The sequence below is a fragment of the Somniosus microcephalus genome, chromosome 24 (genome assembly GCF_052327205.1).
Source record: "Somniosus microcephalus isolate GS21.2 chromosome 24, FLI_Smic_1.0, whole genome shotgun sequence".
NCBI classification, from domain to species: domain Eukaryota; kingdom Metazoa; phylum Chordata; class Chondrichthyes; order Squaliformes; family Somniosidae; genus Somniosus; species Somniosus microcephalus.
In genome coordinates this window covers 60159289-60174900 of record NC_141010.1, presented here as the reverse complement: position 1 = coordinate 60174900, position 15612 = coordinate 60159289, and positions in this window count along the sequence as shown.

Below are 15612 nucleotides of genomic sequence, written 5' to 3'. Positions count from 1 at the left end.
AGTGGTTCTGCCACAATGTTCTATATTGAAGATACCAATAGTGTGTTCTATATTGAAGATACCAATAGTGTGTTCTATATTGAAGATACCAATAGTGTGTTCTATAATGAAGATACCAATAGTGTGTTCTATAATGAAGTTACCAATATTGTGTTCTATAATGAAGATACTAATAGTATGTTCTATAATGAAGATACCAATAGTATGTTTTATAAAGAAGATACCAATAGTGTGTTCTATATTGAAGATACCAATATTGTGTTTTATAATGAAGATACCAATAGTGTGTTCTATAATGAAGATACCAATAATGTGTTCTATAATGAAGAAAAAAATAGTATTTTCTATAATGAAGATAGAAATAATTTGTTCGATAATGAAGATACCAATAGTGTGTTCTATAATGAAGATAACAATAGTGTGTTCTATAATGAAGATACCAATGGTGTGTTCGATAATGAAGATACCAACAGTATGTTCTATAATGAAGATACCAATAGTATGTTCTATACTGAAGATACCAATAGTATGTTCTATAATGAAGAGACCAATAGTATGTTCTATAATGAAGATACCAATAGTGTGTTCTATAATTAAGATACCAATAGTGTGTACTATAATGAAGATACCAATAGTGTGTTCTTCAATGAAGATACCAGTAGTGTGTTCTATACTGAAGATACCAATAGTTTGTTCTTTCATGAAGATACCAATAGTATATTCTATAATGAAGATACCAATAGTGTGTCCTATAATGAAGATACCATTAGTGTGTTCTATAATGAAGATAGCAATAGTATGTTGTATAATGAAGATACCAATAGTGTGTTCTATAATGAAGATACCAATAGTATGTTCTTTAATGAAGATACCAATAGTATGTTCAATAATGAAGATACCAATAATGTGTTCTATAATGAATATACCAATAGTATGTTCTATAATGAAGATACCAATAGTTTGTTCGATAATGAAGATACCAATAGTGTGTTCTAAAATGAAGATACCAATAGTGTGTTCTATAATGACGATACCAATAGTATGTTCTTTAATGAAGATACAAATAGTATGTTCTACATTGAAGATACCAATAGTGTGTTCTGTAATGAAGATACCAATAGTTTGTTCTATAATGAAGATACCAATAGTATGTTTTAATGAAGATACAAATAGTATGTTCTATATTGAAGATACCAATAGTGTGTTCTATAATGGAGATAGCAATAGCATGTTCTATAATGAAGATACCAATAGCATGTTCTATAAGTAGTCCTGGGACTAGGGATAGGGTCACTGGCAAGGCTTGGAAGCTAAGCAAAGCCAGGCCTGGTTAGTATCGGGAGGGGTGACCATCAGCGAAGACCAGGTGTCGAAGGTCACGGAAGGAGCCCCAGGAGGGGCAGCTGGTGAGCAGGCCCAGGCGTTGGGCTGAAGATTGTCGGAATGGTGGAAATGGAATGGCGGCGCGCACAGACGCAGCGGCTTTGCTTCTCCCAGGACGGTGCTATTTACGTTAATGTTATTTGTACTGGACTCATGGGAGCTTGCAAGATCACATTTCGTTGTAATTGTGCAATGACAATAAAGTTAAATTATTATTAATGAAGAAACCAATATTGTGTTCTATAATGAAGATACCAATAGTGTGTTCTATAATGAAGATTCAATAGTGTGTTCTATAATGAAGATAAAAATAGTATTTTCTATAATGAAGATACCAATAGTGTGTTCTATATTGAAGATACCAATAGTATGTTCTATAATGAAGATAACAATAGTATGTTCTGTAATGAAGATACCAATAGTGTGTTCTTTATTGAAGATAACAGTAGTGTGTTCTATAATGAAGATACCAATAGTATGTTCTATAATGAAGATACCAATAGTATGTTGTAGGAATTAACAAATTCCTACGAATAACGGAGATCGACGCAAGAGAACAATTAAACAGGCCTTTACTCAACGGAGATGCCATGAGGACTGCCTGGGCAGCCCCGTGGTTTGCGACGTGACGTCATCGCGTTTACCCGCATTTTCCCGCGCTCTTAAAGTGGCCACGCCTTGTACATGCAAACTGTATATACAAAACACAGTAATGCCTAACACAATGGTACAGGTTTAGGCTGGTGTTAGAACATCGTTAAAGAGAATTATATACAGTTATCCAGAGTCATTCAGTGGTTCTGCCACATGCGCTCCCCAGAATTTGCTTTAACGGACAAAGTCAAATGGTGAGGGGGGTCTGACGAGCCTGTCAGAATGACTCCTCTACTCTCGAGGCGGAGGCTGCTGTCAGCAGGCGGTCTGGCCGGCGGTCTCACTTGGTCTGCCGTAACGGCGATGGGTGGCCGTCCCCGTCTCGCCAGTTGTGCTGTCTCGACGGGGCGGTTGAGGTCTAAATATGCTGGCATTAAGCGGTCAACCGAAATGTGGTCCGGTTTACCACCGACATCTACCGTGAAGGTTTTGTCCCCTGCTTCCAACACATGGAAGGGACTGGTATATGGGGCCTTCAGCGGATCCCTATGTGCATCATGGCGAATAAAAACGTATTCAGCCTTGTGAAGCTCCGTGGGAACGTGTGACCTCTGCAGCCCGTGGTGCAAAGTGGGCACCGGTGCGAAACATCTGGCCGCCTGTTGGTGGCTAGCAAGCTGGACAGACGTCGACCATGGCTCCGTCGATGTTGGTAGGAAGTCCCCTGGGACTCGCAGTGGCTGACCATACACAAGCTCCGCTGATGAAGAGTGAAGGTCTTCTTTGGGGGCCGTGCGAAGGCACAACAGGACCCACGGTAGCTTGTCTGCCCATCCAGCGTCCTGGAGGCTGGCCCTCAGGATGGCTTTTATTGACCGGTGGAAGCGTTCGCAGAGGCCATTCGCCCATGGGTGGTAGGCTCTGGTACGGTGCAATTTGACATCGAGTCCTTGGGCCACTGCATTCCAGATTTCGGAGGAAAACTGTCTGATGAAATATCTGCGGGCACTCTGAATCGTGCGATCCAGGAGGAAATGAACGCCCTGGCCACGTCCGCCGAAGTAGTGGATGACAGGGGGAATGCCTCCGGCCATCTGGTGGTGTGGTCAACCATGGTCAGGATGTGTGCAAAACCATGGGAGGGTGGGAGTGGTCCTACCAGGTCCACGTTGACATGGTCAAAACGTCGCTCCGGAACTGTGAAGGTGGCCAATGGAGCATTGATGTGGCGCTGTACCTTGGCCTTTTGGCAGACCACGCAGGTGTTGGCCCAGTCGCGGACATCTTTATGCATGCCATGCCATACAAATTTCACTGAAATCAGTTTCTGAGAGGCCTTCATTCCTGGGCGTGACAACCCATGTATGGCGTCGAACATTTTGCGGCACCAGACGACCGGCACGACAGGGCGAGGATCCTGTACGGAGACATCACACAACAGCGTGGTACCTGCCGAATGGAACTTGACGTCGGCCAACTGGAGGCCAGTGATGGCCGTTCGGTAAGCTTGGACTTCCGGGACTGAGGCTTGGTCCGCTGCCATGAGGGTGTAGTCGATGCCCAAATGAACCGTATTGACGATCGCGTGGGAGAGGCAGTCTGCCACCAGGTTATCCTTACCGGCCACGTGCTGTATATCTGTGGTGAATTTGGATATGTAGGTCAGTTGACGCTGCTATCGGGCTGACCACGGTTCGGCGGTCTTGGCCATTGCAAAGGTTAGTGGCTTATGGTCCACAAAGGCGGTGAAAAGACGCCCTTCCAGTAGGAACTGAAAATGGCGGATGGCCAGAAAAAGGGCGAGCAACTCCCAGTCGAACGTGCTGTATGCTCTCTCGTTCTGCCGTAGTGGACGGCTGAAGAATGCAAATGGCTGCCACGTCCCATTCACCCACTGCTGTTGCACGGCACCGACTGCGTAGTCTGACGCGTCAGTGGTGAGGGCGATGCTGGCTCCTGGCAGCGGGAGTGCCTACATAGTTGCGTTGGCTAAGGCACATTTGGTGTCGGCGAACGCTCAGGCCATGTCATCCGTCCAGTCTACCGGGTTCTTGCCAGTCTTGCCCTTGAGGGCCTCGTATAGGGGCTGCATGAGTAGTGCCGCCTTAGGCACGAAACGGTGGTAAAAGTTTACCATGCCTAGGAATTCCTGCAGGGGCTTTATGTTCTGTGGGCGTGGAAAGGATGTCACCGCCTCTACTTTTGAAGGTAAAGGAACCGCTCCCTCTGAGGTGATGCGATGCCCCAGGAAGTCAATTTGGTGCAGGCCAAACTGACACTTGGCCGGGTTGATAATCAGGCCGTGTTGGCTGAGGCGTCAAAAAAGGGTGCATAGGTGACAGGTGTGTTCTTCCTTAGTAGGACTGGCAATTAGAATATCGTCTAGGTAGACGAAGAGGAACTTGAGGTCCCGCAGCACGGAGTCCATCAGGCGTTGGAAAGCCTGGGCGGCATTCTTTAACCCAAACGGCATTCGTAAAAACGCAAAGAGGCCAAATGGGGTGATGACTGCGGTCTTCTGGATGTCTTGTGGATGAACTGGAACCTGGTGGTAGCCCCGGATGAGGTTGACTTTTCAGAACACGGTGTTCCCTGCCAAATGGGCAGAGAAATCCTGAATGTGGGGGATCGGGTACCGATCAGAAGTGGTGGCGTCGTTTAGGCGTCGATAATCGCCGCATGGCCACCATCCGCCGCCAGGCTTCAGGATGATATGGAGGGGTGAAGACCAGGGATTATTTGACCGGCGAATAATCCCTAACCATTCCATGGTTGCGAACTCCACCTTTGCGACCGCAAGCTTGCCAGGTTCCAGGCGCTGGGCCCATTTTTCATAGCTGTAGAGGAGAACGTGGGTCTTGTCAGCTCCGGTGTCACACAGAAAACGATGACCGGGGAGAGTATCAGTGATGAACAGCAATTTTCTTGCATTGCCGATCGCCATCGTGGCCGCAGTGTGCCCGTTAGACCCATTCCTCGATCGTCGCAGTGTCCTTTGTGGTTTGTTTTGTTGGGGAAAACTGCAGGGAGGGCGGCAACATTTCACCTTCACGCTGAAGTGCGCGTGGTAGAAACACAGCCCAGCAGGCTGACGAGCTGGGGCGGCATCTGCGGGGGATGGGTGCCTCGTGGTGGTGCAGTGCTGCCGAGTTACAGCAAAACTTTTGTCAGCCTCCGCAGCGAGTGTCGCGCATTCTTCAATTTCAGAACTGGCCAGGGCAGCTTGTACCTGTTCAGGCAGTTGGCTGAGGAAAATCACACGGAATAGGAAACATTCCCGTTCTGAGCCCAGGAGTGTGAGCATTTGGCTCATCAACTCTGAAGGCTTGGAGCCCCCGAGCCCGGGCACAGCGAGTAATCGACGGGCACGCTCCGATTTTGTGAGCCCGAAAACCTGCAGTAACCGTGCTTTGAGGGTTTCATACTTGCGCTCCGTTGGGGGGTTTTCAAGGAGGCTGATGATCCGAGAGGCGGCAGAGCTGTCGAGTGCGGAGACCACATAAAGATACTTGGTCTGATCCGCATCGATGTTCCTCAGGGCGAACTGGGCTTCCACCTGAATAAACCACGAGGGCGCTTGCTGCTCCCAGAACTGCGGCAGCTTTAGCGAAACGGCGTTTGCTTCCATGCTGCGCTCTTCTTTTGTGAAAACGTTCACAAAAACGGGGTCATCAATGTAGGAATTAATGAATTCCTACGAATAACGGAGATCGATGCAAGAGAACAATTAAACAGGTCTTTAATCAACGGAGATGCCACGAGGACTGCCTGGGCAGCCCCGTGGTTTGCGATGTGACATCATCTCATTTACCCGCGTTTTCCCATGCTCTTAAAGGGGCCACGCCCCGTACATGCAAACTCTATATACAAAACACAGTAATGCCTAACACAATGATACAGGTTTAGGCTGGTGTTAGAACATCGTTAAAGAGAATTATATACAGTTAGCCAGAGTCATTCAGTGGTTCTGCCACAATGTTCTATGTTGAAGATACCAATGGTGTGTTCTATGATGAAGATACCAATAGTGTGTTCTATATTGAAGATACCAATAGTGTGTTCTATAATGAAGATACCAATGGTATGCTCTATAATGAAGATACCAATAGTATGTTCTATAAGGAGGATACCAATACTGTGTTCTATAAGGAAGATACCAATGAAATGTTCTATAATGAGTTACCAATAGTGTGTTCTATAATGAAGATACCAATAGTATGTTCTATAATGAAGAAGCAAATAGTTTGTTCTATAATGAAGATACCAATATAGAGTGTTCGATAACGAAGATACCAATAGTATGTTCTATAATGAAGATACCAATAGTGTGTTCTATAATGATGATACCAATAGTGTGTTCTATAATGAAGATACCAATAGTATGTTCTATAATGAAGATACCAATAGTGTGTTCTATAAAGAAGATACCAATAGTGTGTTCTATGATGAAGATACCAAAAGTGTGTTCTATAATGAAGATACCAATAGTATGTTCTATAATGAAAATACCAATAGTATGTTCTATAATGAAGATACCAATAGTGTGTTCTATAATGAAGATACCAATAGTATGTTCTATAATGAAGTTACCAATAGTGTGTTTTATAATGAAGATACCAATAGTATGTTCTATAATGAAGAATCAAATAGTATGTTCTATAATGAAGATATCAATAGTGTGTTCTATAACGAAGATACCAATAGTATGTTCTCTAATGTAGATACAAATAGTATGTTCTATAATGAAGATACCAATAGTGTGTTCTATATTGAAGATACCAATAGTGTGTTCTATAATGAAGATACCAATAGTGTGTTCTATAATGAAGTTACCAATAGTGTGTTCTACAATGAAGATACCAATAGTATGTTCTATAATGAAGATACCAATAGTCTGTTCTATAATGAAGTTACCAATAGTGTGTTCTATAATGAAGATACCAATGGTATGTTCTATAATGAAGTTACCAATAGTGTGTTCTATAATGAAGATACCAATAGTATGTTCTATAATGAAGAAGCAAATAGTATGTTCTATAATGAAGATATCAATAGTGTGTTCTATAACGAAGATACCAATGGTATGTTCTCTAATGCAGATCCCAATAGCGTGTTCTATAATGAAGATACCAATAGTGTGTTCTATATTGAAGATACCAATAGTGTGTTCTATAATGAAGATACCAATAGTGTGTTCTCTAATGTAGATACAAATAGTATGTTCTATAATGAAGATACCAATAGTGTGTTCTATATTGAAGATACCAATTGTGTGTTCTATAATGAAGATACCAATAGTGTGTTCTATAATGAAGTTACCAATCGTGTGTTCTATAATGAAGATACCAATAGTATGTTCTATAATGAAGATACCAATAGTATGTTCTATAATGAAGATACCAATAGTGTGTTCTATAATGAAGATACCAATGGTATGTTCTATAATGAAGTTGCCAATATTGTGTTCTATAATGAAGATACCAATAGTATGTTCTATAATGAAGAAGCAAATAGTATGTTCTATAATGAAGATATCAATAGTGTGTTCTATAACGAAGATACCAATAGTATGTTCTCTAATGCAGATCCCAATAGCGTGTTCTATAATGAAGATACCAATAGTATGTTCTATAATGAAGAATCAAATAGTATGTTCTATAATTAAGATACAAATAGTGTATTCTATAATGAAGATACCAATAGAATGTTCTATAATGAAGATACAAATAGTATGTTCTATAATGAAGATACCAATAGTGTTTTCTATAATGAAGATACCAATAGTGTGTTCTATAATGAAGATACAAATAGTATGTTCTATAATGAAGATAACAATAGTGTGTTCTTTAATGAAGATACCAATAGTATGTTCTATAATGAAGATACCAATAGTGTGTTCTATAATGAAGATACCAGTAGTGTGTTCTATAATGAAGATACCAATAGTATGTTATATAATGAAGGTACCAATAGTATGTTCTATAATGAAGATACCAATAGTGTGTTCTATAATGAAGATACCAATAGTATGTTCTATTATGAAGTTACCAATAGAGTGTTCTTTAATGAAAATGCCAATAGTATGTTCTATAATGAAGAATCAAATAGTATGTTCTATAATGAAGATATCAATAGTGTGTTCTATAACGAAGATACCAATAGTATGTTCTATAATGAAGATACCAATAGTGTGTTCTATAATGAAGATACCAATAGTGTGTTCTATAATGAAGATACCAATAGTATGTTCTATAATGAAGATACCAATAGTGTGTTCTATAAAGAAGATACCAATAGTGTATTCTATAATGAAGATACCAAAAGTGTGTTCTATAATGAAGATACCAATAGTATGTTCTATAATGAAAATACCAATAATGTGTTCTATAATGAAGATACCAAAAGTGTGTTCTATAACGAAGATACCAATAGTATGTTCTCTAATGTAGATACAAATAGTATGTTCTATAATGAAGATACCAATAGTGTGTTCTATATTGAAGATACCAATAGTGTGTTCTATAATGAAGATACCAATAGTGTGTTCTATAATGAAGTTACCAATAGTGTGTTCTATAATGAAGATACCAATAGTATGTTCTATAATGAAGATACCAATAGTATGTTCTATAATGAAGATACCAATAGTGTGTTCTATAATGAAGATACCAATGGTATGTTCTATAATGAAGTTACCAATAGTGTGTTCTATAATGTAGATACCAATAGTATGTTCTATAATGAAGAAGCAAATAGTATGTTCTATAATGAAGATATCAATAGTGTGTTCTATAACGAAGACACCAATGGTATGTTCTCTAATGCAGATCCCAATAGCGTGTTCTATAATGAAGATACCAATAGTATGTTCTATATTGAAGATACCAATAGTGTGTTCTATAATGAAGATACCAATAGTGTGTTCTCTAATGTACATACAAATAGTATGTTCTATAATGAAGATACCAATAGTGTGTTCTATATTGAAGATACCAATTGTGTGTTCTATAATGAAGATACCAATAGTGTGTTCTATAATGAAGTTACCAATAGTGTGTTCTATAATGAAGATACCAATAGTATGTTCTATAATGAAGATACCAATAGTATGTTCTATAATGAAGATACCAATAGTGTGTTCTATAATGAAGATACCAATGGTATGTTCTATAATGAAGTTACCAATAGTGTGTTATATAATGAAGATACCAATAGTATGTTCTATAATGAAGAAGCAAATAGTATGTTCTATAATGAAGATATCAATAGTGTGTTCTATAACGAAGATACCAATAGTATGTTCTCTAATGCAGATCCCAATAGCGTGTTCTATAATGAAGATACCAATAGTATGTTCTATAATGAAGAATCAAATAGTATGTCCTATAATTAAGATACAAATAGTGTATTCTATAATGAAGATACCAATAGTATGTTCTATAATGAAGATACAAATAGTATGTTCTATAATGAAGATACCAATAGTGTTTTCTATAATGAAGATACCAATAGTGTGTTCTATAATGAAGATACAAATAGTATGTTCTATAATGAAGATACCAATAGTGTGTTCTTTAATGAAGATACCAATAGTATGTTCTATAATGAAGATACCAATAGTGTGTTCTATAATGAAGATACCAGTAGTGTGTTCTATAATGAAGATACCAATAGTATGTTATATAATGAAGGTACCAATAGTATGTTCTATAATGAAGATACCAATAGTGTGTTCTATAATGAAGATACCAATAGTATGTTCTATTATGAAGTTACCAATAGAGTGTTCTATAATGAAAATGCCAATAGTATGTTCTATAATGAAGAATCAAATAGTATGTTCTATAATGAAGATACAAATAGTATGTTCTATAATGAAGATACCAATAGTGTGTTCTATAATGAAGATACCAATAGTGTGTTCTATAATGAAGATACAAATAGTATGTTCTATAATGAAGATACCAATAGTGTGTTCTTTAATGAAGATACCAATAGTATGTTCTATATTGAAGTTACCAATAGTGTTTTCTTTAATGATGATTCCAATAGTGTGTTCTATAATATAGTTACCAATAGTATGCTCCATAATGAAGATACCAATAATGTGTTCTATAATGAAGATACCAATAGTATGTTCTATAATGAAGATACCAATAGTGTGTTCTATAATGAAGATACCAATAGTGTCTTCTATAATGAAGATGCCAATCATATGTTCTATAATCAAGATACAAATAGTATGTTCTATAATGCAGATACCAATCGTGTTTTCTATAATGAAGATACCAATAGTGTCTTCTGTAATGAAGATGCCAATCGCATGTTCTATAATCAAGATACCAATAGTAATGTTCTATAATCAAGATACCAATAGTGTGTTCTATAATGATGATACCAATAGTATTTTCTATAATGAAGATACCAATAGTATTTTCTCTAATGATCGTGGTAGCTGCAAGAGCCTCATTGTAGCTGTGTTCTCTGTCTGTTTGTGATCGCCACATTAATCAGGATCGAAAATGGCAGCCTTGGTCTCTGATGAGCCGCCCTGCAGTGTCACTTCATCTTCAAATAAGCCTGGCACCAATGATTGTCAACAACAACAACTTGGTTTAGTATAGCGCCTTTAACGTGGGGAAGAGCAAAACTGGAGGCCATCTATATAAGATATTCACCAAGAAATCCAATAGGGAATTCAGTAGAAACATCTTTACCCAGAGGGTGGTGAGAATGTGGAACTCGTTACCACAGGGAGTGGTTGAACTGAATAGTACAGGTAGATTTAAGGGGAGGCTAGATAAGCATATGAGGGAGAAGGGAATAGAGGGTTAGATGAGGAATGATGGGAGGAGGCTCGAGTGTTGCATAAACAGTAGGGACTGGTTGTGCCGAATGGCCTGTTTCTGTGCTGTATATCCTATGTAATTATAGTAATCTCGGATGTAATGCTTAAGTTATCCACCAGAGGGAGATGAATATTAAGGGTTCATTTACCAGTGTTTTAAGGTAATGTTGCATTGTGGGTATGACTCATAGGATCCTCCATCTTAAATGCATCGTGCAGTAAGAATTAGAAGTGCATGCCTGTAGCTGTAAGAGCTCTGCTCTCTCCTAAACTGTGTAATTAAAAAGTTAAGTTTTGGGTTCCTGAAGTCTCACTCCTCTCAGTTATTAGACCTTACCACTTGGATATAACATTTGGCGACGAGAATAAACAGATCTCATCTTGAAGAAGGGAAAATAGAAGAAAAGCACTGAATCAAGAAATCATGGCTGCTATGGTAGGACAGATCTCTGCTTTTGATGTTCAGACACAACTCTGGAGCGAATACTGTGAGTTACTAGAGCATTTCTTTGTGGCAAATGATATAGTTGATGTTGGAAAAAGGAGAGCTATTTTGCTCACTTCTGTGGGAAGTCTGAAGTACAGTTTACTGAGAAACTTATGCAGTCCTGAAAAGCCTGGAGACGTAACATTTGCTAACTTAGTGGCCTTGCTGAAGCATCATTTCAATCCCAGACCGAGTGAGATTGTATAGTGCTTCAAATTCAATTCGCGGAACAGGAACCCAGGAGAGTCTGTATTGGATTATGTAACGGTGTTGAGAAAACTGGCACATGAATGCAATTACGGGAACAGTTTGAAAGACATGCTGAGAGATAGGCTGGTTTGCGGAATAATGGATGCTCGAATGCAGAGGAGATTATTGTCCGAGACTGGGCTTACGTATGAAAAAGCGTTGGAACTTGCTCAATTAATAGAGACAGCTAACCGTGATGTACAAGAAATACAAGGTTCAGGCTGGTCTACTACGAAGCAAGTTGCAGGTCAGATGGTTGTGCACAAGTTAAATATGGGTCCGAAATCACAACGTGAGCATGTAAAAGCATGTTATAGATGCATTGGAGATCACCTGGCAAGGGAATGCAGGTTCCTGGAGGAAAAGTGCCACACGTGTGGGAAAAAAGGACATATAAAAGGTGCATGCAGAGCAAAAGCTACCCTGGGGGTATACAAACCTAAAGGGGGAAAAAAGAAAAACCTGGTAAGAGAAGTGAAAAAACAGGGAGCACATTACATCAGTGGAGAAGCTGAGAAAGAAGACGACGTGTTCTAAATGCATAGTATGGTAGAGGACATTCCTAAAGTGGATCCTATCACTTTGCAACTGATAGTAAATGACACTAAGGTCAACTTTGAGGTGGATACTGGATGTGGCGTTACCATAATGAACAGGGCGGAATACTCAAAATTGTGGAACCGTGCAAAAGTTCCAGAGTTAAAGTTTTGCTCTATGAAGCTTAAAACCTATACCGGTGAACGAGTGGTAACATTGGGTACAGCTATTGTAACTGTGAAACACAGGGACACCGTGGAACAGCTACCTGTAGTTGTAGTATCGGGTTCTGGACCAAACTTGTTAGGTCAGGGCTGGATACGAGAACTTAAATTAGATTGGGGAGCAATAAATCAAATGGAGAGAGGCAAACAATTGTCTTTGCAAGATGTGTTGATTGAACATGAGAATGTGTTCAAGGAAGAACTTGGAACATTTAATGGGCCCCCAGCTAAGATTTATGTCGACAAAGCGGGCAAGTACCATGGGAACGCAGGTGCCTTGAGCTATCTTTCACTACCAGGTACACCTATCCGTGCAGCTCCAGAAGACAGAGTTTTGATGTTGGAGGAAACGGACACGGTAATTGTGACCGCAGAACAAGTAAGGACTTGGACTGGTAAGGATCCAGTACTGTCTAGAGTCCGAGAATATGTAATGAGGGGTTGGCCACAACATCCGGAAGGGACTGATTTCACACCTTACAGTGTCAGGAAGACAGAGCTGAGTGTGCAGGATGGTTGAGTGTTGTGGGGAACTCGAGTGATTATTGCACAGCCAGCACGACAGTCTATCCTAGTGCAACTACATCAGTGTCATCCTGGGGTTTTGCATATGGAAGCATTGGCAAAGAGTTACTTGTGGTGGCCAAAGCTAGATGAGGAGATAGAACATCTAGTCAAGGCATGCAGCACTTTTCAAGAACACAGGAAGGCACCAGCAGCAGCTCCACTCCACCCCTGGGAGTGGCCGGATAAACCATGGAGAAGATTACATGTTGATTATGCGGGTCCATTCATGGGAAAGATGTTCCTCATAATCATTGATGCACATTCCAAATGGATGGATGTGTATCCTGTAAATTCTGCTTCATCTACTGTTACTATAGACTGCCTGCGTAGGAGTTTTAGTAATCAAGGGATACCGGAGATCGTAGTAAGTGACAATGCCACATGTTTTGTGAGTACAGAAACAAAAGAGTTCATGAGAAACAATGGCATAGTGCACGTGACTTCAGCTCCATATCATCCGTCTTCAAATGGACTTGCAGAGAGAACCGTACAAACATTTAAGGAGATGATGAAAAAAAGTGCAGAAGGGAGTTTGACAGCAAAGGTGTCACGAGTTCTGTTCAGCTACAGAATAACACCTCAATCTACCACAGGACTCTCTCCTGCTGAGTTATTGTTAGGACGTCGACTAGGCTCCACTCTTGACCTGGTTCACCCAGATCTAAAAAGGAAGGTGGAAAACCAACAAATCAAAGAAAAGGAGAACCATGACAGAAGGACAAAGAGCCGCAGTTTTGGAGAAGGAGATGCGGTCCTTACCAGAAATTTCAGTTATGGTCCAAAATGGATTCCTGGCGTCATAGACTCAATGACCGGTCCAGTTTCATATACGGTCATGTTGGGAACTGGTCAGGTAGTACGCAGACATATGGATCAGATACTGACCAGACAAAGGGAAATCGAACTGGAGGTTCCAGAGGAAATGTTGGAGGACAAGTTGGTCCCCAGTTATCCAAATGCCTTGGTGGTACCAACACCACGAACAGAGACAGTTATACCTGGACCCCTTCATCAAGAGGAAACCATCATAGCAGAGTCAGATACTCTGAGTACTGCTCAGGAGCAGCAGGTGGCTCTACCACAACCAAGCAGGGACTTGACTGTAAGACGTTCAACAAGGACTCACAAGCTGCCAGAGAGATTGATCATGACCTGCTAGATTCGTTCAGGATGGACTATCATTAAAGGAGTTTGCTTATGGACTTTTTAAGAATGTTGTTAAGAATTGTTGTAACTTAAGAGGGGGGGATATAGTAATCTCGGATGTAATGCTTAAGTTATCCACCAGAGGGAGACAAATATTAAGGGTTCATTTACCAGTGTTTTAAGGTAATGTTGCATTGTGGGTATGACTCATAGGATCCTCCATCTTAAATGCATCGTGCAGTAAGAATTAGAAGTGCATGCCTGTAGCTGTAAGAGCTCTGTTCTCTCCTAAACTGTGTAATTAAAAAGTTAAGTTTTGGGTTCCTGAAGTCTCACTCCTCTCAGTTATTAGACCTTACCACTTGGATATAACAGTAATCTGATGTAAAATGTCCCACGGCACCTCACAGGAGCGTTATCATAAAAAATTGACAATGAACCACATAAGGAGATATTAGGACAGGTGACAAAAGTCTTGGTGAAAGAGATAGGATTTAAGCAGTGACTTAAAGGAAGAGAGAGAGGTAGAGAGATGGAGAGGTTTAGGAAGGGAATTCCAGAGCTTTAGGGCCTAGACTGCTGAAGGCATGATGGAGCGATTAAAATCAGCAATGCACAAGAGGCCAGAATTAGACGAGCACAGAGATCTCAGATATACAGATATCCTTGGATGCCAGGATGTAGAGACACTAGCAAAGGTGCAAAAAAGATTTACAAGGATGACACCAGAACTAAGACGATATACCTATCATGAAAGACTGAACAGGCTGAGGCTCTTTTCTCTAGAAAAGAGAAGGCTGAGGGGTGATCTGAGAGGTCCTTAAAATTATGAAGGGGTTTGATAGGGTAGACGTATAGAAGATGTTTCTGCTTGTGGGGGAGACCAAAACTTGGGACCATAAATCTAAGATAGTCACTAATAAATCCAATAGGGAATTCAGGAGAAACTTCTTTACCCAGAGAGCGGTGAGAATGTGGAACTCGCTACCGCAGGGAGTGGTTGAGGTGAATAGCACCGATACATTCAAGGGGAGGCTAGATAAACACCTGAAGGAAATGAGTAGAAGGATATGCTGATAGGGTGAGATGAAGAAGAGTGGGAGGAGGCTCATGTGGAGCATAAACCCCGGCATGGACCTGTTGTCTGAATGGCCTGTTTCTGTGCTGTAAATTCTAAGTGATTTAAGAAGCCTATCCGTGGCCTTTGGAAAAGACCAAATTGAGACACTGTAGGATTTTCCTGAATCCATCCCAAGAAGCCCTCCTGCCGTTCGTGTGTGTGGCTTTGATTTTCCAATTTCAATATGCACGTTTACATTAACTCAGTGACTAATACAGACATTCCACAGATTTGTTTAGTTGACCCTGGCAGAACTCCAATGAGAGCTGCACCAGACATCTGAACCCACAAATGCCAGTCATTAAAATCTTCTGATACTTTTCATTTATTTGCAGCCCTGTAGTGTTACACAAATGTTACACAAGTCACACACCATCTCGACTTGCACATATATCGGCCAATCCTTCATCATCGCTGGGTCAAAATCCTGGAACTCCCTCCCTAACAGCACTGTGGG